The sequence below is a fragment of the Lepisma saccharinum genome, chromosome 23 (genome assembly GCF_977018435.1).
Source record: "Lepisma saccharinum chromosome 23, izLepSacc3.1, whole genome shotgun sequence".
NCBI lineage: Eukaryota > Metazoa > Arthropoda > Insecta > Zygentoma > Lepismatidae > Lepisma > Lepisma saccharinum.
Genome location: NC_139251.1, coordinates 24,556,809 through 24,581,067, shown reverse-complemented (window position 1 = coordinate 24,581,067; position 24,259 = coordinate 24,556,809). Strand labels below are relative to the sequence as shown.

The following is a 24,259-nucleotide window of genomic DNA, read 5'->3' as shown; positions in this document are numbered from 1 at the left end:
ATAATAAGCTCGTTCATTCACATTTTGTCATAAAATATATTGTACATCTGTCATTTTGTTGTTTTAACGAAAATGGAAGGGGGAGTTTGGTATTCGGTAAGCTGTTTCTGTGTAAAACACTGTTTATATTCTGTTATATTTAACAATCGAGAAGGTCTTTTATAATAACTTTTAAAAGTTTTTCTAATATTACTTCCAAAGGTCTGAAAATGTGTCAATACAATTGTGTGGAAAATTCATTGAATACTTTGTTGAGTTCACTGTGGCTCTCTTGTATCAATTATTTTAATAACTTTTCATTTTGGATCTGGTAATTCCGTCATGTTCATTTAAAATAGCACTGTTCAACCACCTTATGGAGATTTTCAATTCTATGAATGAATTCGAAAGAAATTTGTGTCCGGGTACAAAAGATACTAAATATCACTATTGTAATGTCATCCATCTTAGATTGCAGTGAAGAATAAAATAAACCACTTGAATGTATCCTTTGTTTTGTTGCCTCTGAGCTTTGGAATGATATAACTATTAAATTTTAGTTGCTTTATTTTTTGTTAACATCGTATCAGTGATGCAATTACAGTTAACATTATCCTTATGTTTATGTATAAAATCTCGATACAAATATGGTTATGTTATTTTTTCTTATATACGCACTATTTACATATGTCTTGAAGATGTCCTTGTCCATTTTGCATAAGTTAAAGTTGTGAAACAACTTGAGGAGTCCTAAAATAATACATTTTTTTGCTTCACAGATAAGATCTCACCACGCTTTGAAGACTTAGACAAGACAGCCGGAGGAAACACGGAAGTTCGACTACGATTGGACTTCACCACGTCTCCTAAGCCAATGAAATTGGAGAACTGAATCCAGGCACCGGCACCTAGCAAGAGGAGTACTGTGCAAGCAGTAGGTGAGAACCCTTTCTCTCCATTTATATACAGCAATAAAAAATTATACAATCCATAAAATTGCCATGTTAAACCTTATTAGCATTACCCCCAGATTGCCCCAAGACTCGAGAAAACATACTTTCAACTAGGAATTTTCACTTTAGCCTTGTTGGTACAATCTAATTTCACCTATAATTCAGTGAACAGTCAAATCAGACATGACGGTTTGACTGTATGATTTAGTTAGCGAAATGTACATTTCCTGGTAATATTTTGTGCTGTTCAGTCATTATTCTTAATGGTACATAGATTTACACCTTCTACCCTCTTCCGCTACTTTGGATGGGGTGGGCTGAGCGCAAATGTAAATCTCTTTAGTTGAAGTTTTCATAGTAACAAATGTATCGTATTGCATTGGGAGCGCAAATGGTCAAAGCATTTCAAGATGACTGCTGAATGGGGAATGTGTTGGGTGCTTCCAAATTCTGTAAAGTGAGCGACATTGAGTTGTTGCGGCAGATAAACATCTTAGAGTAGTACATATCCAGACTTGCACTTGAGCGTAATAGATGCCTGTAGATTGAAGCAATTGGTGACATTTCCTGCAGTATGTTTCGTTCTTAACAGTGTGGAAGGTAACTGGAGGCTACTCAGATGTGAAGCTTCCAGTTGTCTTAACGTTAGTTTCTAATAAATACCATTACAGCATGGGTTATTTGTGTCTTACTTGTATCTTTCAGAGGCAACACGGTGACGTAGGGACTGGCTAGAAATGCTGCGCTTCGCAAGTGGACCCACCAGGACGTGCTGGTGAGTAATGAATTCACATTACCTATCCTTAATTCGTTACAAACATCCCAAAATATCATTGCTTTGATGAAACGAGAGCCACTTAGCATACCTTCAATAAAAATTGCACATTCAATAGATGTGCATATCATTTTCGGCTGGCCACTTCTAAAATACCTCCAACTTAATTAATTTCTTGTTGCTTTTGCTGTACATTACCAAATTTAACCTCCGTAGCATCAAGATATTGTGGGACTTTGTGAAGCATGATGCATCTCAAGCTGCAAAGTGAACGTCCTGTTAGTTGTTAAACAACACTTGCTACTTTTGGCTAATTGCGAAGATGATGAAATTGATGAAGGACAGAACAATGTAGCCACTCTACATGCGTGGAGCGTGGTGTAGTGATTAGAGTTCTGCACTGCACATCTAGCGCTCCCAGGTTCGAGTCTCCTTACGAAGTGTTATTTTTTTTAAATTCTCCTTTTATTAAACGAGAGCATTGTAACATTATATGTAATAGCAGTGTAGAGTGGCTACATTGTTCTGTATCTGGAAATTACTAAAAAAAATAAACAAATAAATGAATTGACAGACTTTGAAAGGGATATTTTTACGTATAAGATCGTGAATTATGATATTCTAACGATAATTGTGTACTTTCAAAGACATTGACAAATATTAATGAAATAACTATTTATATTTGTGTTAATTCAGACATTATTATACTAATTTTACCCCCTTTACCCACTCCAGTTCAATGCAAGGATACCTCCGCAAATTTCGAATGAAAAGTTTTCATCATGTGCAATTCTCCATTGAATGTTTGCGCCGATTCGTACTACCTTCGTTTTCTTTGTTACAAACAAGTATTCTTTGCACATTACATGTAGGAGGAAAGTTGCATCTACAATTCACACTGGTCAGCTCCTCCTAGCTATTCTAAAGAACGAAAGTTTGTAGGGTAGTGGTTACCGTTCTAGATTGTAAACCTGATGGTTGTAGGTTCAAACCCCTCCGGTGGCAGAAAATTTTCGTAAGTTTTAGACATATCCCATTGTATTCATTGTCTACGCAGTGTGAAACGGAATTAACGATGGGGGGAGGGGAAATGTTAAATAACACAACCTCCATTTCAACGAACTGAGAAGTGGAGGAAAATTCTTATAAATATGAAAATTACATTCATGTTTTTGGGGTATAATCGCATGTAAAATCAAAGATCTTACGTGGCAGATTTTATCTCGCTCTGAACTCGGCCAATAGGCATTTCCGACCGATCTAATATACATTCTCCAATTCATTTTAAAATATTATTGAATGTTTCATGTAGATATTTTGATCAATGCATCAATTCTTGACGCTGAGACGATATTCTCCATAAATACCTCATCTCTCCTCTCGTCTCCTTTCTCTTCTCTCCTTCCCCTCTCTTTCTCCTTTTTCTCTCCCCTTCTTCTCCTCTGCTACGCCATATCGTCTTCCCTCCTGTTCTCGCCTCTTGTCTCCATCCCATTATTCTCCACTCCTCTTATCTCCTCTCCTGTCTTAGATTTCCGTCTCCACTGCACTCTTCTCCTCTTCTTTTCGTTCTTCTCATGTTCTCTCTTCTACTCTACTCTCAACTCCCCTCTTCTCGTCTCCTCCTCTGCTCTCAAACCTCCTCTTCTCCTCTCCTCCCCTCTCTTTTCTTCTCTTTCCCTCCTCTCTTCTCCTTTTTTGCTCCATTTTCCTCATCTCTCCTCGCATCTTTTCCCTATCTCATCAATACTTCTCCTATCCACATCTGTCCTATCTTTTCTTCCCTCCTTTACTTTTCCTTTTCCCCTTTCGCTCTCTCTTTTCTCCTCTCATTTGTTGTCTCCTTTAGTTTCCTCTCTCCTCTTTTTCCTTTGTGTAGACTCATCAGCGATGAAATACTAGAAAATCGATTTTCTTTCTTCCAGAAAGTATTTCTTATTTGCGACAAATGTAATACTGATATTTTTTTATAGTTTTATACAATAATAATTGCTTTTATTTCTCACGCGTATTTCATAAATATCTATTGTGCATATGGCAACCCTGAAATTGAACATAACTCTACATGCAACCCACCAGCGCCTTACGTAATTTGGGTTGCCTAGTTTAAAATGTCGTTGTCCTAAAACTTTTGAGAGACACTGTACATGAAAGTTACACATGTATCTTCGTAATGCATTTATCATTCATTTTCTGCCATTCAAAAATACAGTTTGTGTGCTTGATTTCCATTATTAACTAATGTGAAATTGACGGTGTTGAAAAAATATTTCAAATCGTTTGTTCCCAACAAATGCTTTAGAGACTTCTACCCCCTTTTTGCGTAATTTATGAGGATAATAATTACTACTACAACAACTACCACTAGTAATAATAATAATAATAATAATAATGATAATAATAATAATAATGTCATTATTATTATTATTATTATTATTATTGGTACGAATATCCTGGTACTTGCCCCACCCCGACAAAAAATCGTGGTTGCACCTTTCGTATTATATTTTGCTGCAAATTTTGTCTGACAAATATAATTTGAGTGATTAATTCGGCATAAACTAGGGGGGGGGGTGTTCTACCTTTTTGGGGGGAGCGCGTCATGGGCCTTGGGGGGGGATGGGCACTCCTGAATGGGGATGATGTCTACAATGCGGCAGGAATTGAATAGGAAACATGTGGTTTAGATATCTCAGTCTACCACTTCAATAAATATAGCCTAATAGTAATAATAGACCAATTTGGCCTCCTCGATAGTGCAGTGGTAGCGTCGCCGCCTTGTAATCAAGGGATCCCGGGTTCGATACCTGGTGGAGTCACATAGTGGTTCGGATCCCACTTTAAACTGTAGGTCCAGTCTCAATTAGCCTTACTGAGCATAAAGTGGACTTAAAACATCAACTCAATCAATCAATAATATTGAGTAGGCTCGAGCTCCACGTGCAAATAACTTTGCTCCGCTGTCTAGACAATGACGAATTTAATCCATGTGCAGGCTCTAGAGAATATTCTAGCATGAATTTTTTTAAAAATGATTTTAAACAATTTGGAGTAATGCATTGTTGGTTTGTAATAATAATGATTGCGAGTTAATCATTTCCATAGAAAATATGTACAAATGAACTTTACAAAATGAGATTTCAAATGCCTAGCTTCTACAGATGGTTAGAAGCTATTCTATCCAAAACAAGGACCATTTTACAGTATTCAACCAACAAAAAAAGAAACGTACGTAAGATACAATGTATATTTACATTATTTATAAATATATACTATGAGCTTATCCAAAGTTTAACAATTCTCAGTTGCACTGGTATCAGATTATTAGTGATCAGTGGAATATCTTCATTATTAATATAAACTGATCTATAAGTTAGTACACAAATAAATGAAGTGACGACTGTTTAAAATTGCGCATAATATACCTTATCAGAACTATGCGCGCGTGTTTTTGAACAAATCATGTATTAATGTAAACTAGTACTTTGCTATTTCATTTTTAAAACCTAAGTTTGTTATGAAAGTTAGGACTCCCATTATAATAAGCTCGTTCATTCACATTTTGTCATAAAATATATTGTACATCTGTCATTTTGTTGTTTTAACGAAAATGGAAGGGGGAGTTTGGTATACGGTAAGCTATTTCTGTGTAAAACACTGTTTATATTCTGTTATATTTAACAATCGAGAAGGTCTTTTATAATAACTTTTAAAAGTTTTTCTAATATTACTTCCAAAGGTCTGAAAATGTGTCAATACAATTGTGTGGAAAATTCATTGAATACTTTGTTGAGTTCACTGTGGCTCTCTTGTATCAATTATTTTAATAACTTTTCATTTTGGATCTGGTAATTCCGTCATGTTCATTTAAAATAGCACTGTTCAACCACCTTATGGAGATTTTCAATTCTATGAATGAATTCGAAAGAAATTTGTGTCCGGGTACAAAAGATACTAAATATCACTATTGTAATGTCATCCATCTTAGATTGCAGTGAAGAATAAAATAAACCACTTGAATGTATCCTTTGTTTTGTTGCCTCTGAGCTTTGGAATGATATAACTATTAAATTTTAGTTGCTTTATTTTTTGTTAACATCGTATCAGTGATGCAATTACAGTTAACATTATCCTTATGTTTATGTATAAAATCTCGATACAAATATGGTTATGTTATTTTTTCTTATATACGCACTATTTACATATGTCTTGAAGATGTCCTTGTCCATTTTGCATAAGTTAAAGTTGTGAAACAACTTGAGGAGTCCTAAAATAATACATTTTTTTGCTTCACAGATAAGATCTCACCACGCTTTGAAGACTTAGACAAGACAGCCGGAGGAAACACGGAAGTTCGACTACGATTGGACTTCACCACGTCTCCTAAGCCAATGAAATTGGAGAACTGAATCCAGGCACCGGCACCTAGCAAGAGGAGTACTGTGCAAGCAGTAGGTGAGAACCCTTTCTCTCCATTTATATACAGCAATAAAAAATTATACAATCCATAAAATTGCCATGTTAAACCTTATTAGCATTACCCCCAGATTGCCCCAAGACTCGAGAAAACATACTTTCAACTAGGAATTTTCACTTTAGCCTTGTTGGTACAATCTAATTTCACCTATAATTCAGTGAACAGTCAAATCAGACATGACGGTTTGACTGTATGATTTAGTTAGCGAAATGTACATTTCCTGGTAATATTTTGTGCTGTTCAGTCATTATTCTTAATGGTACATAGATTTACACCTTCTACCCTCTTCCGCTACTTTGGATGGGGTGGGCTGAGCGCAAATGTAAATCTCTTTAGTTGAAGTTTTCATAGTAACAAATGTATCGTATTGCATTGGGAGCGCAAATGGTCAAAGCATTTCAAGATGACTGCTGAATGGGGAATGTGTTGGGTGCTTCCAAATTCTGTAAAGTGAGCGACATTGAGTTGTTGCGGCAGATAAACATCTTAGAGTAGTACATATCCAGACTTGCACTTGAGCGTAATAGATGCCTGTAGATTGAAGCAATTGGTGACATTTCCTGCAGTATGTTTCGTTCTTAACAGTGTGGAAGGTAACTGGAGGCTACTCAGATGTGAAGCTTCCAGTTGTCTTAACGTTAGTTTCTAATAAATACCATTACAGCATGGGTTATTTGTGTCTTACTTGTATCTTTCAGATACAACACGGTGACGTAGGGACTGGCTAGAAATGCTGCGCTTCGCAAGTGGACCCACCAGGACGTGCTGGTGAGTAATGAATTCACATTACCTATCCTTAATTCGTTACAAACATCCCAAAATATCATTGCTTTGATGAAACGAGAGCCACTTAGCATACCTTCAATAAAAATTGCACATTCAATAGATGTGCATATCATTTTCGGCTGGCCACTTCTAAAATACCTCCAACTTAATTAATTTCTTGTTGCTTTTGCTGTACATTACCAAATTTAACCTCCGTAGCATCAAGATATTGTGGGACTTTGTGAAGCATGATGCATCTCAAGCTGCAAAGTGAACGTCCTGTTAGTTGTTAAACAACACTTGCTACTTTTGGCTAATTGCGAAGATGATGAAATTGATGAAGGACAGAACAATGTAGCCACTCTACATGCGTGGAGCGTGGTGTAGTGATTAGAGTTCTGCACTGCACATCTAGCGCTCCCAGGTTCGAGTCTCCTTACGAAGTGTTATTTTTTTTAAATTCTCCTTTTATTAAACGAGAGCATTGTAACATTATATGTAATAGCAGTGTAGAGTGGCTACATTGTTCTGTATCTGGAAATTACTAAAAAAAATAAACAAATAAATGAATTGACAGACTTTGAAAGGGATATTTTTACGTATAAGATCGTGAATTATGATATTCTAACGATAATTGTGTACTTTCAAAGACATTGACAAATATTAATGAAATAACTATTTATATTTGTGTTAATTCAGACATTATTATACTAATTTTACCCCCTTTACCCACTCCAGTTCAATGCAAGGATACCTCCGCAAATTTCGAATGAAAAGTTTTCATCATGTGCAATTCTCCATTGAATGTTTGCGCCGATTCGTACTACCTTCGTTTTCTTTGTTACAAACAAGTATTCTTTGCACATTACATGTAGGAGGAAAGTTGCATCTACAATTCACACTGGTCAGCTCCTCCTAGCTATTCTAAAGAACGAAAGTTTGTAGGGTAGTGGTTACCGTTCTAGATTGTAAACCTGATGGTTGTAGGTTCAAACCCCTCCGGTGGCAGAAAATTTTCGTAAGTTTTAGACATATCCCATTGTATTCATTGTCTACGCAGTGTGAAACGGAATTAACGATGGGGGGAGGGGAAATGTTAAATAACACAACCTCCATTTCAACGAACTGAGAAGTGGAGGAAAATTCTTATAAATATGAAAATTACATTCATGTTTTTGGGGTATAATCGCATGTAAAATCAAAGATCTTACGTGGCAGATTTTATCTCGCTCTGAACTCGGCCAATAGGCATTTCCGACCGAACTAATATACATTCTCCAATTCATTTTAAAATATTATTGAATGTTTCATGTAGATATTTTGATCAATGCATCAATTCTTGACGCTGAGACGATATTCTCCATAAATACCTCATCTCTCCTCTCGTCTCCTTTCTCTTCTCTCCTTCCCCTCTCTTTCTCCTTTTTCTCTCCCCTTCTTCTCCTCTGCTACGCCATATCGTCTTCCCTCCTGTTCTCGCCTCTTGTCTCCATCCCATTATTCTCCACTCCTCTTATCTCCTCTCCTGTCTTAGATTTCCGTCTCCACTGCACTCTTCTCCTCTTCTTTTCGTTCTTCTCATGTTCTCTCTTCTACTCTACTCTCAACTCCCCTCTTCTCGTCTCCTCCTCTGCTCTCAAACCTCCTCTTCTCCTCTCCTCCCCTCTCTTTTCTTCTCTTTCCCTCCTCTCTTCTCCTTTTTTGCTCCATTTTCCTCATCTCTCCTCGCATCTTTTCCCTATCTCATCAATACTTCTCCTATCCACATCTGTCCTATCTTTTCTTCCCTCCTTTACTTTTCCTTTTCCCCTTTCGCTCTCTCTTTTCTCCTCTCATTTGTTGTCTCCTTTAGTTTCCTCTCTCCTCTTTTTCCTTTGTGTAGACTCATCAGCGATAAAATACTAGAAAATCGATTTTCTTTCTTCCAGAAAGTATTTCTTATTTGCGACAAATGTAATACTGATATTTTTTTATAGTTTTATACAATAATAATTGCTTTTATTTCTCACGCGTATTTCATAAATATCTATTGTGCATATGGCAACCCTGAAATTGAACATAACTCTACATGCAACCCACCAGCGCCTTACGTAATTTGGGTTGCCTAGTTTAAAATGTCGTTGTCCTAAAACTTTTGAGAGACACTGTACATGAAAGTTACACATGTATCTTCGTAATGCATTTATCATTCATTTTCTGCCATTCAAAAATACAGTTTGTGTGCTTGATTTCCATTATTAACTAATGTGAAATTGACGGTGTTGAAAAAATATTTCAAATCGTTTGTTCCCAACAAATGCTTTAGAGACTTCTACCCCCTTTTTGCGTAATTTATGAGGATAATAATTACTACTACAACAACTACCACTAGTAATAATAATAATAATAATAATAATGATAATAATAATAATAATGTCATTATTATTATTATTATTATTATTATTATTGGTACGAATATCCTGGTACTTGCCCCCCCCAGACAAAAAATCGTGGTTGCACCTTTCGTATTATATTTTGCTGCAAATTTTGTCTGACAAATATAATTTGAGTGATTAATTCGGCATAAACTAGGGGGGGGGTGTTCTACCTTTTTGGGGGGAGCGCGTCATGGGCCTTGGGGGGGGGGATGGGCACTCCTGAATGGGGATGATGTCTACAATGCGGCAGGAATTGAATAGGAAACATGTGGTTTAGATATCTCAGTCTACCACTTCAATAAATATAGCCTAATAGTAATAATAGACCAATTTGGCCTCCTCGATAGTGCAGTGGTAGCGTCGCCGCCTTGTAATCAAGGGATCCCGGGTTCGATACCTGGTGGAGTCACATAGTGGTTCGGATCCCACTTTAAACTGTAGGTCCAGTCTCAATTAGCCTTACTGAGCATAAAGTGGACTTAAAACATCAACTCAATCAATCAATAATATTGAGTAGGCTCGAGCTCCACGTGCAAATAACTTTGCTCCGCTGTCTAGACAATGACGAATTTAATCCATGTGCAGGCTCTAGAGAATATTCTAGCATGAATTTTTTTAAAAATGATTTTAAACAATTTGGAGTAATGCATTGTTGGTTTGTAATAATAATGATTGCGAGTTAATCATTTCCATAGAAAATATGTACAAATGAACTTTACAAAATGAGATTTCAAATGCCTAGCTTCTACAGATGGTTAGAAGCTATTCTATCCAAAACAAGGACCATTTTACAGTATTCAACCAACAAAAAAAGAAACGTACGTAAGATACAATGTATATTTACATTATTTATAAATATATACTATGAGCTTATCCAAAGTTTAACAATTCTCAGTTGCACTGGTATCAGATTATTAGTGATCAGTGGAATATCTTCATTATTAATATAAACTGATCTATAAGTTAGTACACAAATAAATGAAGTGACGACTGTTTAAAATTGCGCATAATATACCTTATCAGAACTATGCGCGCGTGTTTTTGAACAAATCATGTATTAATGTAAACTAGTACTTTGCTATTTCATTTTTAAAACCTAAGTTTGTTATGAAAGTTAGGACTCCCATTATAATAAGCTCGTTCATTCACATTTTGTCATAAAATATATTGTACATCTGTCATTTTGTTGTTTTAACGAAAATGGAAGGGGGAGTTTGGTATACGGTAAGCTATTTCTGTGTAAAACACTGTTTATATTCTGTTATATTTAACAATCGAGAAGGTCTTTTATAATAACTTTTAAAAGTTTTTCTAATATTACTTCCAAAGGTCTGAAAATGTGTCAATACAATTGTGTGGAAAATTCATTGAATACTTTGTTGAGTTCACTGTGGCTCTCTTGTATCAATTATTTTAATAACTTTTCATTTTGGATCTGGTAATTCCGTCATGTTCATTTAAAATAGCACTGTTCAACCACCTTATGGAGATTTTCAATTCTATGAATGAATTCGAAAGAAATTTGTGTCCGGGTACAAAAGATACTAAATATCACTATTGTAATGTCATCCATCTTAGATTGCAGTGAAGAATAAAATAAACCACTTGAATGTATCCTTTGTTTTGTTGCCTCTGAGCTTTGGAATGATATAACTATTAAATTTTAGTTGCTTTATTTTTTGTTAACATCGTATCAGTGATGCAATTACAGTTAACATTATCCTTATGTTTATGTATAAAATCTCGATACAAATATGGTTATGTTATTTTTTCTTATATACGCACTATTTACATATGTCTTGAAGATGTCCTTGTCCATTTTGCATAAGTTAAAGTTGTGAAACAACTTGAGGAGTCCTAAAATAATACATTTTTTTGCTTCACAGATAAGATCTCACCACGCTTTGAAGACTTAGACAAGACAGCCGGAGGAAACACGGAAGTTCGACTACGATTGGACTTCACCACGTCTCCTAAGCCAATGAAATTGGAGAACTGAATCCAGGCACCGGCACCTAGCAAGAGGAGTACTGTGCAAGCAGTAGGTGAGAACCCTTTCTCTCCATTTATATACAGCAATAAAAAATTATACAATCCATAAAATTGCCATGTTAAACCTTATTAGCATTACCCCCAGATTGCCCCAAGACTCGAGAAAACATACTTTCAACTAGGAATTTTCACTTTAGCCTTGTTGGTACAATCTAATTTCACCTATAATTCAGTGAACAGTCAAATCAGACATGACGGTTTGACTGTATGATTTAGTTAGCGAAATGTACATTTCCTGGTAATATTTTGTGCTGTTCAGTCATTATTCTTAATGGTACATAGATTTACACCTTCTACCCTCTTCCGCTACTTTGGATGGGGTGGGCTGAGCGCAAATGTAAATCTCTTTAGTTGAAGTTTTCATAGTAACAAATGTATCGTATTGCATTGGGAGCGCAAATGGTCAAAGCATTTCAAGATGACTGCTGAATGGGGAATGTGTTGGGTGCTTCCAAATTCTGTAAAGTGAGCGACATTGAGTTGTTGCGGCAGATAAACATCTTAGAGTAGTACATATCCAGACTTGCACTTGAGCGTAATAGATGCCTGTAGATTGAAGCAATTGGTGACATTTCCTGCAGTATGTTTCGTTCTTAACAGTGTGGAAGGTAACTGGAGGCTACTCAGATGTGAAGCTTCCAGTTGTCTTAACGTTAGTTTCTAATAAATACCATTACAGCATGGGTTATTTGTGTCTTACTTGTATCTTTCAGAGGCAACACGGTGACGTAGGGACTGGCTAGAAATGCTGCGCTTCGCAAGTGGACCCACCAGGACGTGCTGGTGAGTAATGAATTCACATTACCTATCCTTAATTCGTTACAAACATCCCAAAATATCATTGCTTTGATGAAACGAGAGCCACTTAGCATACCTTCAATAAAAATTGCACATTCAATAGATGTGCATATCATTTTCGGCTGGCCACTTCTAAAATACCTCCAACTTAATTAATTTCTTGTTGCTTTTGCTGTACATTACCAAATTTAACCTCCGTAGCATCAAGATATTGTGGGACTTTGTGAAGCATGATGCATCTCAAGCTGCAAAGTGAACGTCCTGTTAGTTGTTAAACAACACTTGCTACTTTTGGCTAATTGCGAAGATGATGAAATTGATGAAGGAACACTCGCAAAGAACGCGGCAGGGATTAGAGACCTGGACGGGCCCTGGCTTGAGCCCTCGGCTTCTGGCAGCACTGCACTCCTGAGAACTCAACATAGGCTTCCTGTGACCTACACTCTGATTCGGGGATCTCTGGAGCAAGCGAACGAAAATAAGTTCTCTACGCAAACAAAACACACAGAGCAATATCATTGCAGGACTTGTGAGGTCTCGACTAATTATCGTGTCAGTGGGGTTAGTGAATGCATTGGGGGAGGAGGGAAGCAGCTGGAGCTACCAACCGCTTGCAGCGTCACCCACTCGCTTTCTCCTAATTACCATTATGTTACCTTGCTCTGCAGTTTCCCGAGACACAGTGTGTACAGTGGAATGCCAAAGTATTACTCAGCAAATTGTCAATGTCTATTTTTCAGGGACTGGATTGATAGATTTGCTTTATTTTACTTCGCTTTTTGTGCCACTTTTGGCTAATTTGCGAAGATGGGGTTGAGTGATGATATGATGAAATTGGTGAATGGACACTCGCAAACATCCATGCCCAGGCCGGGATTTGAACCAGCCGTAGCGCGATGTGCTAAGCACTCCGCCACGGTGGCCGGCTGGATTTGTACGTATGCTGGTACAGGGTTTTCAGCAGTTTCTTTGGCGTTTTGTTTCAATTCTCTCGAGGCTTTCATTGCATAAATATGGTGGGCAATTTGCTTCGTAATACTTATGCATCACACTGTACTTGTAATATCGTGCGGTCTCCTCGAGAAAGGTTATTCACACGTTTCATACGTGATGTCTGAAGTGTGTAAGTAGTAGGATTGTTCCGGTTAAGGCCGGTAACAATAGGCTTTGTTGTTGCATGGTAAATTTAGAACATCATCGCTTTAAGGAGATTCGTAATATCCAATGAAGACTTCACTGTTTTGTTCCATTATTTGTTGTTATATGTTTTTATATGTTGTAATAATATTACTATATGAAGTAGGGCTGAGCAGATACCACCTTCAAACCGATAGGTACTTTTACCGATACCAACCAACACCTATACCAATTCTTAAATATTGTAATATTTAAAAGCTGTTCAAAATATTAATTAATATTAGTGGGTGAAAATTCCACTCCAATTATAAGTAACACTTCACCAGTTTTGCTTTAAAAATCATTAAAAATTACATTAGAATATAAAAATACCTGTTATGTAGACACAAAGTAGGCTACTCCTTTCTATTAATATTGCTACGAAATTAATGGAAATGTCAAACTTCGCACAACTTTCGGCATAATTTGACTTGGCGAACAAAATTAATAAATATGGAAATTATTACTGTTTTTAATTGCATTAAGGTTTGTGAATGCATATATAATTTGTACATTTCTCCAATAAATGTTACTAGCATCTGCAGCCTATACGCTTCACAGACAAATGAAGTCAAATTTTGCTACATTTTTCAAGTGTCACACACGTAAGACACTTTCGTTAATGTTTTTCATGCATTCAGCCTATGCCATCATACTCATAGTTTTTAATTTGTTAGCAGACACGAAATAGTAAGTCATAACGGGGGATTTTCCGGGGACCCCCGCCTCCACACACAATTTTTTATCCCCCGTAGAAGAAACATTTTTCAATCCCTGGCAGGAATGTTCTTATCCCCGCCAAACAAAATGGAAATGAAAGCATATTACACCATTTCTTAAGTAGGAACAAACACCACAGATATTGGTGATTGGGGAAAACAGTTAATTAACCTTTAAGACAATTGCTCCCTACTTCGCGTTAGAAGTTCTATTTTAAAATAGTTCATTGTTTATTTGTTTATTGTTGTCGGAAGCAGCAGTTTTTCAAAATGCTCCTAGAGTAACTCCGATGCTCTGTCCATAGTCAAGTAAACTACGAAAGCCTCGCCGTCAGCTTTATTCGTTGGAGGTTCGCAGATCACATTCTATGCAATGCAAGCAGAATATGGTTCCACGTAAAGAGAACTGAACGCGATGTAATTTCGCTAAAAATCCAAAAGTTTCTTGTATAGCCTGAAGCTTTAGACTACAAGTCCTTATACGTGATTAGAGTGTATTTCTTTCAGCTTGCATTTGTCAGTAAAGCATGCGTTGAAATTTTGTTTCCAGTCAAGAAAGATATATCCTGCAAGATGAAAGAGTCACTCACCTCAAATTCGCCTCAACTGATCTCAGGTGCAACTGTAGAAGTCACGGCAATAAAAACATTTATGTTTGAAAACAATTTATGTTTTACTTCCAATATTTATTACTTTAGTGTTATTGTAAGGTGAGAAGGAAGTAGTGGGAAAGTATATAGGGACAGGACCGGAAAGGAAGAGCTGCTCTTATGCAGCTTTGCTATACTTAAAACTTGCTCAACATGTTCATATGAGCTTTTTGCTCAAGTGTAGTACTTTGCATAATCCAAGAATTTTGGAAAAATCCCCCTCGGGAATTTTTCGGAAAGGAAGAGCTGCTCTTATGCAGCTTTGCTACACTTAAAACTTGCTCAACATGAGCATATGAGCTTTTTGCTCAAGTGTAGTACCTGCTTAACCTAAGATTTTTGTAAAAATGCTCTTCAGAAAGGAAGAGCTCCCTCAGATTGATTTGTCTATACTTAAAACTTGCTCAACATGTCTATTTGTTCAAGTGTAACACCTGCCTAACCCAAGAGTTTTGTAATTCGGAAAGTATTAACCCCCCTCAAGCAGATTTTTGTCTATAAACTTGTATCCATACCTACCTATACATATTTACTTCAGGTTTAAGTTCAATTGGATACCATTCAATTTGCTTATCTAATATTAAAACAATGCAATATGTAGAGACCCCCTCTAGAATTGCTCCGTGTTTGCATGTTTCCCCTCTGTGTCAGTGTGTGGAATTCCCGAGACGGTAGTATTGATTTTTGGTTTGCATGTTCTCCTCAGCGCCAGTATTTACAGAAATTCCCGAGTATTGCATCAGCCAGTATTGTGAGACTGACTGAGAAGAACAGATGTGTTGATACAGTGCTTCTCATACTTACTGGTTTAAATTCATATTGAACAATATAAAATCTGATATTTGTTGTAAATCACTCATATTTAGAGTCAAGCTGTCCCATGTTTTGCATGTTTGTGCAGGTATTTGCGCTGGGTTAGTGTGAATGAATATTTATTCTCTTTTTCCACTTGTAAGCTATTGGCTTTACAACCTGTCATAAGATTAATATTAATAATATTAATCCATAGAGATTAGATTTAAAACCCAGGAAATTTTATATAAATACCAAAGCCAAAAATATTAAGTGTATACACACATACACACACACACACACATACAAATCACACAGCTGAACCCAACTGATATTTTTTATTCAGTATAAAGTTTTGAATTGAAACCCAGGAAATTGTATATAATAAACAACAGCAAAAATGCCGAATCAAAAATATTGCAATCAATGCAATAAAAATATATCTAGCTCTAATTGGGCCAGACACCAAAAAAATTGTAACCCAGATAAATACAGAACTCCCACAAAAAATTGCCCCAAATGCAATAGAAAATACAGCATGCAATACTTCACATATACACATAAAGATACTTGCTCTGTACAGTCATCAACATCTGGTCTGAAAAGAAGGCACGAAGCACCTCTTAATGCCAGAGCAGCAAAACAGCCACGCCATGAACCCATCCGTAGCAGTTTTAAAGGCCAATTAAGGGATCACCGTTTTGTATCAGAGCCAAGATGTGGTATTGAGAATTTCTTGAACAGTGTAAATCCTGATGTGCAGGCAATTCTAAATGCACAAAATGGCTCTTATAAGTTGTCTCTTAAATTGTTTGTGCAATATAAGAAGCCAAATGACACAAAATTTACGCAGCCCCACATAACAGAAACTGTACCTGTATATTCAAATGCAAATTCGGACAAAATAATAAGCAGATTGATAAATCAACTGAACATTAAACACTCTGAATTTGCAGCAAAAGAGTCAGGATGGAGCCTATGTGGCTCTCCGCACAAGTTATATATTAATATTTCTGAATTCAGCCCATTACAAGGTTCCACTTATGTGCCATTACCTGCCAATATCAAAAACAAAAGAGCCGTGGTCAATATAAAAAATAATGACGCGAAATGCTTTTTGTGGTGTATATTAGCTGCTTTGTATCCAGTTTCAAGGCATCCTGAGAGAATAACTTATTACAAACAACATGAACATCTTTTTGACGATGCAATGGAGGGTTTAGAATATCCAATGTCTGTTCAGAATATTGATAAATTTGAAAAAAGGGCCAGGCACATCAATGGCAAACAATTATCTATTAATGTATTTATTTGTTCCACTGGCAATTGCTTGATAGCACCTCTCAGAATCAGTACACTTGATGATGAATCTGCTATTCCGATTGATCTGCTCTTAATTGAAGGGAATAATACATACCATTATACTCTGATACACAGTCTTGAAGCTTTAGTCAGAAAACAACAAGGCAAATCCAATACAATATTCAAGTTGTGCAGAAGATGTTTAACTGAATTTGATGGTAAAAAAATAATAAATGGGGTTCGGGAAGTGAATGCAGAAATTGCCAAAAACAAGTTAATTGAGCATCTGAAATACTGTGGCAACCATAAACCTGTTCATATGGTGATGCCCAATCCAAGTGAAAATTGCAAATTCAAAAAGTATGAAGCCTCGTTGGAACACCCAGCATATATTGTCTGTGATTTTGAATCGAACGTCAAACCTCTTGAATTCTGCAATCCAGATCCTGAAGAATCTTCAATTACACCATACCAGCAACATGAACCTTCCAGTTTTTGTTATACAGTTATACGGGGTGGTGTAGCTAGTGAGCCACACTTATACATGGGACCAGATGCCATCAAAATATTTGCACATAGAATAGAAAATGAGTGCCGTGACATAGCATCTAACATCTTATTAAAATCAAAGCCTATGTTGCCTTTAACAGAGGAACAGATTAAAGATTTCAACAATGCAGAAAAATGCCCGGTATGTGATTCTGAATTTTCAGATGCAAATATCAAGGTGAAACACCATTCTCATACAGATGGTAAATTCTTAATGGCCCTGTGTAATAGCTGCAATATTAAGATCAAGAGACCAAGATTTATCCCCATATTTTGCCATGGAGCATCCAATTATGATTTCCATCATCTGATCAGGTACGAGGGGTTTGACAAGCAGAATTTAAATATTTTAGCTGAAAATGATGAGAAATATATATCTATTAGCAAGATAATTAAAGTTGATGGTGTTCCTATTCACATAAGATTTCTTGATTCTTACAGAATTTTATCGGCTAGCCTGGCTACACTGGCCACTCAATTACCTGATGATCACTTGAAAATCACACGTGCATTGTTTCCAAATCAGGACCTGAAATTAATTAGGCGGAAGGGTGTATATCCATATGACTATGTTACAGATTTTTCTAAATTTGATGAGTGTTCCCTGCCACCACAACAAGAGTTTTACAGCAAAATCAGAGGATCTGGAATCACTGATGAAGATTATCACCATGCTCAGTTGATGTGGAACAATTTAAAATGCAAGACATTTGGTGATTATCACATGGCATATTTGAAACTTGATGTCACCCTCTTAGCTGATATATTGCAAGCATTCAGAAAATCTTCCATGCAAAATTATAGACTGGACCCAGTGTATTTTTACAGTGCTCCGGGCCTAGCATGGTCCGCAATGTTTTTGAACACTAACATGCAATTGGATCTGATCCACGATCAAGATATGTATCTGTTTATGGAGCAATGTATAAGAGGAGGGATGGTGCAATGTTCCCAGAGATATGCCAGAGCAAATAACAAGCATATTATGCTGCCTGATTATGATCCAGCACGGCCATCAAATTATATACTGTATGTGGATGCAAACAGCCTCTATGGTGACGCCATGATGAAAAAACTGCCATATGCAGGGCTTGAGTGGGTTGAAAATTTCAATATTGAAGATCTTCAGGACTTTGATGACAGTGACTATGGCCTCTTCTTAGAGGTTGATCTGATAATTCCAGATCATTTGCACAACAAATTTTCTGATCTGCCCCCAATTCCCGAGGTTAAGTGCTCACCTGGTTCTAAACAGAAGAAGCTCATGATGACTCTGGAGCCGAAACAGGGTTATGTTACATATTACAAAAACCTCCAGTTCCTAATGAAACATGGTGTTCAAGTGACCAAAGTTAGAAAAGTTTTGAGGTTCAGGCACTCAGAATGGTTGAAACCATACATTGATACAAATACAGAGCTTCGAACATCTGCAAAGAGCTAATTTGATAAGGCCTTGTTTAAATTGATGGTGAATTCTGTGTGTGGCAAAACTATTGAAAATGTCAGAAAACATACCGATGTTAAAATAATTACTGACCCCAGCCTGAGCAAAAAATTGGTTGCAAAGCCTAACTTCAATTATAGAAGAATTTATGATGAGCACATGGCACTTTTCAACATGAAAAAAACAAAGATCAAATTTGATAAACCTATTTATGTAGGGGCTGTGATATTGGAATTGTCCAAATTACATATGTTAATATTATATTATGATGTGCTGAAACCTTTTTATGGTGATCGTGTAAAATTATTGTACATGGACACGGATAGTTTTATTCTTGATATTCAAACAGAAGATGTTTATCAAGATATGTCACAGCCTGAATTGTTTCAATACTTTGATACCAGTGAACATACAAAGATTCAACACCACCACAACAAAAAGGTGCCTGGCAAGTTAAAAGATGAGACACTTGGTGATGTTATTGTGGAATTTGCTGGGTTAAGTGCCAAGGTGTACAGTTTTAAAACATGTAGTGCTGTTGTCAAAAAGGCCAAGGGCATTGGCAAAGTAGCTGTTGACAAAGATCTTGAATTTGAAGATTATAAAAATTGCCTCAAATCCCAGAATTCAATCAAAACATCAGAATCCAGAATTCAGAGTGAGGATCACTTATTGACTTCAAATATTGTAAGAAAAGTGGCCCTGGACCCACATGATGATAAGAGATGTATTTTATCATGTGGCATACATACTCTACCATGGGGACATTGTGATTTGAAAAGTGGCAAACAATGCCCAATAACAGAGCATGATTTGAAATAAATAAACATGCCTATGAACTTATTTGGGTTCAAAATTATGGAGCTGCCGACACCACAACCCTCTTCTGATATGCTGTCTAAACTGAGTGGCTTGTTAATTATTCATCTGAATAGCATACTTACAGATGTTGATGAAGAAACAGGTAAAACATTGTACATATTTAACAATAATTTAAATCATTACCAATTACCTGTAGGTGGGCAATTGCAATTTATTACAACCCCTGAGGGTGATGTCAAGATTTCAGTAGGGAGAAATATTTATAGAATTAAGCACTCAAACATGATTTCTGGCACTGTATATACTGTTTCTGCTGGTGACTGCTTATATATTGAGGTCCCTGGATCCTATGACAAGCTTATACCCTTTTTTATAGAATTAAGAATCAGATACTCTATAATAAATAACCACTAAAACAAAAATGCCTAATGATATATTTGGCCATACAAGACATGAAGATCACAGTGATGAGATTCTGATGCTTGATGTCAGAGTCAAGAAATTAAGAAGTGATTTACAAGCTTTACAAACCACACTCAATGCCAGTCTTCAACTAGAAATTACAAATTTACAATCACAATGCATGGACCCTCTTCTTAAAATTGATTCTGAACTCAAATTGCTGCTTCAGAAATATACTGATTTGGCAACATTAGATAATTTTCAAAGCTTAGAAGAGGCTGTAGCAGCTCTTCAAGCCAAATTTAAGACCCAGGCCACCAATTCCGAGCAATTGAAACAACAATTGGAAGAGCAGATAAATAATGTCCAGGCACAGCTCCAAACAATTGTCAAAAGCATAAAATCACAAGAAGATTTTGATCTAGTCATTTCCACTCTAAAAGAACAGATTCAGTCACTCCAAATACCTAATCTGGACCCTCTGCACAATGCCATAGCCGAGGTTAAAGAAAAAATTGAGACGCTTGAAAATTTTATGAACAACTTGCCATCTTCTGATGCTTTGAATGCAATAACTCGGAGTGTAGCAAACATTAAGCTGCAACTTGAAACATATGAAGATTTTGGAAAAATTCAAAGTACCATAACCCATCTTGAGGGTACAATAGCAGCAGTGCAAAGTGATTTGGCAAATGTACTAGAATCCCGATTGCCTGGGATTGTAGACACACTTGTCAGTGTCCAGCAACAAATCACAAAGCTTGAAAACCTCAACACTGAATCTGAACTATCTCATTTTCATCACTTGATCGATGATATCCAAACAAAACTTGAAATTTTACAACAATCCACACCCTCTCAGGCAGATATAGCCCTGCTCCAAGATGCTATGCAAAATGTGGCTGATGCTTCTGAATTAAACAATGTAAAATTGGCACTTGAATCTTTGCAAAATACAGTATCAAATCTTCCTACATCACAGGAACTTAAAAATATTAAGAGGGCAGTGAATAGGATATTGAAATCAGAAGATATCAAGAATATCCAAGCAGAGATCAAACATCTCACTCAGACAGTGGCCACTCTTCCAACCAATCAACATATTAATGAACTGCATGCCCTGTTTGAGGATATCAGAAGACAGGTCCATGATCTTACTGCTCAAAATTCAAAATTGGCAGTTGTTGAAAATTTGCAACAAATTGTAGCTAATATCAAGCAACAGCTAGGGACCATGGAATCCAATCAAGCAAATGCTCTGTCTGTTTTTGCCACCCAGCTTCAAGAGATTGTGCAACAATACAAGAAACTTATTGTAGACATAAAAATCAAGCCAGGCCATGATGATGTTGTTAGGACCATCAATGAGCATCTTGAATCTGTAACAAGCAGATTGCTTACAGCAGAAAAGGAAATAACAGGCATAATCGAGAATCCAAAACATACAGTAATTCTTGAATTGTACAGCATCCCCAACAAAGAATATGATTCACCATTTACACCAGGTGGCAAAATATATATGCTGTCCCCTGCACAATTTTATTACCAGTTTTTTGTTGGGGGCACACTGAGACCAATCAAGATCAAATATTGGCATCAGCCACAGGCACACCACTACCCTACCTTATCAATAACAAATGCTGAGAACAAAGTGAAAATCACCAGTGTAGAATTAGAGGATTTTACAGACCCCAATACATTAGAAACAGCCTATGTTGAAGATGATGGATCTCTGGAATTTAAAATACAAATAGGGGACAAATTATATTTAGAAAATCCTGCAGTATCAGCTGCTGAACACCCCATAGTTGCAATATTCTTGTTTTCATACCATGTCTAGACAAATTATTGTTGATGAATTACACAGACAGGCCCGACATAATTTTAAGAGACTCCCAGTAGTCACAAAAGGCATAGATGATTTATGGCAGAGCGACTTGATTGAGTTGTCAAGTGGGCAGTTGAACAACTTAGACAAAATCAACAAGGGCTACAAGTATCTACTCACTGTGATAGATACATTTTCAAAATTTGCCTGGGCTGTGCCACTCAAATCCAAGACTGGAAAATGTGTTACAGAAGCCATCAGGACAATCATCAATCATTCAGGAAGATCACCGCGCTATTTGCAAACAGATAATGGCAAAGAATTTTATAATTCAGTGTTTCAACAATTTATTAAAAGCCAGTCAATAAAACATTACTCGAGTTACAGTGATCTCAAAGCCTCAATTGTAGAGAGATTCAACAGAACCCTAAAAAATCTTATGTATAAACAATTTACACTTCAAGGTAATTATAAATGGATTAATATTCTTCCAGAACTTCTACATAAATATAACAACTCGGTCCATTCCACAATCAACATGAAACCCTCTGAAGTAACTTCATCTGATGAGCAAAATTTGATCAGGACTGTTTATTATCCTAGATACCAGCCAACAACAAGAAGGGCCAAATACAGGGTGGGTGATCAAGTAAGAATCAGCAAATATAAGCACTTATTCAAAAGAGGCTTTACAAGAAACTGGAGCACAGAATTATTTACAGTGGTTCAAGTTAAACCCGGGACCCTTAACACATATATAATAAAAGATCACCGAGGAGAAATTCTCAAAGGCAGGTTCTATGAACAAGAGCTCAGCAAAACTAAGCAGCCTGACACATATCTCATAGAAAAAATCATCCGCAGAAAAGGCAACAAGTTACTTGTCAAATGGCTGGGTCATCCGGAAAACAGCTGGATCGATGCAGACAAAGTGATAATATGAGCACCTGGGATGTTATAAAAAGGCTGCCAGAACCTGAACAACAGAATAGGAGAAATGGCAACTTGCTGCCTGATAATATTAGGTGTCTTATTGTTGGGCCATCTGCTTGTGGTAAAACTACACTAATGGTTGATAATTTTTTATTGGCACCCAACTGGTTAGACTGGAAAAACAGGCACTTGTATATCTTCTCTAAGAGCTTGGAACAATTAAAATATCAGCAGCTGATGAAGCTATATGATGGATTGGATATTGCCACTTTTGAACCAGATGTTAAGCCACTTCATGAATGTCTCGATAATTCTGTTGTTGTGTTTGATGATATTATACTGGATAATCAAAACAAGGTTAGAAATTTCTTTACACAGGGCCGACACAAAAACATTGATTGCTTCTACCTGGCACAGACTTTTTCTAAAATACCGAAGCAGCTGATCCGAGACAACAGCAATTTTATATGTGTGTTTTATCAAGATCATACCAACCTCAAACACATACATGATGAATATGTAGGTGGGGACTTGAGCTACAATGATTTTTCCAAGTTTTGCAGTAGGTGCTGGAACCAGGACAGTTATGGGTTTGTCACAATTGATATGACAAGAACACCCAATAGTGGCAAATACAGAAATAAAATCAACGATTTTCTAGACGTTGAGACGTATATAAATAACCATGAAAAGGCCAATCATTGATGATCTTAAGTTAAGAGATTATCTTGTAAAAAGATTTAAGGGATGGAAATCACAGAACCGAGGAATTTATGAAAAACACAAGCAAACAGAACAGCCTGTAATTGATGCTATTAATAATTTAGGTAAGAATATCAAAACTGTTACAGAGCAAAATCAAGATTTGATCACGGAGCTTGTACCTGTAGCTGCAAGGAACATATTAGATTATCCATTCACCCCACTTTCCAGTATTCATACACCTAGTCCTATTGCTCCTCGAAGAATTGAAGCTACACAGGATCCAATTGAATTGGGTCTTCTTGCTCAAAAATATTTAAGCGCACCTAAAGACAACAAAGATGAGGTTTTTGGCTTATATGCTGACACAGAGCTTGATGGGAGCATCATTCATAGAATTGGCAATTTCAGAGTAACATTTATGGGGGATGATATAATTGTTTATTCAGAATCTCGTCTCGGAGAAAAAGGTGCTTTTGTTAAGTACACCGGCACACCTGGATTGTGGGAATTGATGACTAGGAAAAGGCCTGGCAGCTATACAGATCAAGATTATGAGGATTACAAAGAAATATTAATAAAATCAGATGCTCTATACCAGAACAATGATCCCACACAAAAAAGGGTTAAGTCGAGCAGTGGGGCAAAATACAATAATTTAATCAAGCCCATATGGTCACAGATCAAGACTGGCAGTGGAATCAAACAATACAACACCCTGCCT

At 36.6% G+C, this 24,259-nt stretch overlaps 1 protein-coding gene across 1 annotated transcript in view; it reads left to right on the top strand.

Moving 5' to 3' along the window:
- The first annotated feature begins 11,258 nt into the window (after positions 1-11,258).
- Positions 11,259-24,259, top strand: part of LOC146005335 (uncharacterized) — a 159,685-nt gene continuing 146,684 nt past the window's right edge. The window contains exons 1-2 of the transcript XR_014444008.1: positions 11,259-11,411; positions 12,132-12,201. The gene's annotated coding sequence lies outside the window, so the exon portion shown is untranslated. The remainder of the gene's footprint in view (positions 11,412-12,131; positions 12,202-24,259) is intronic.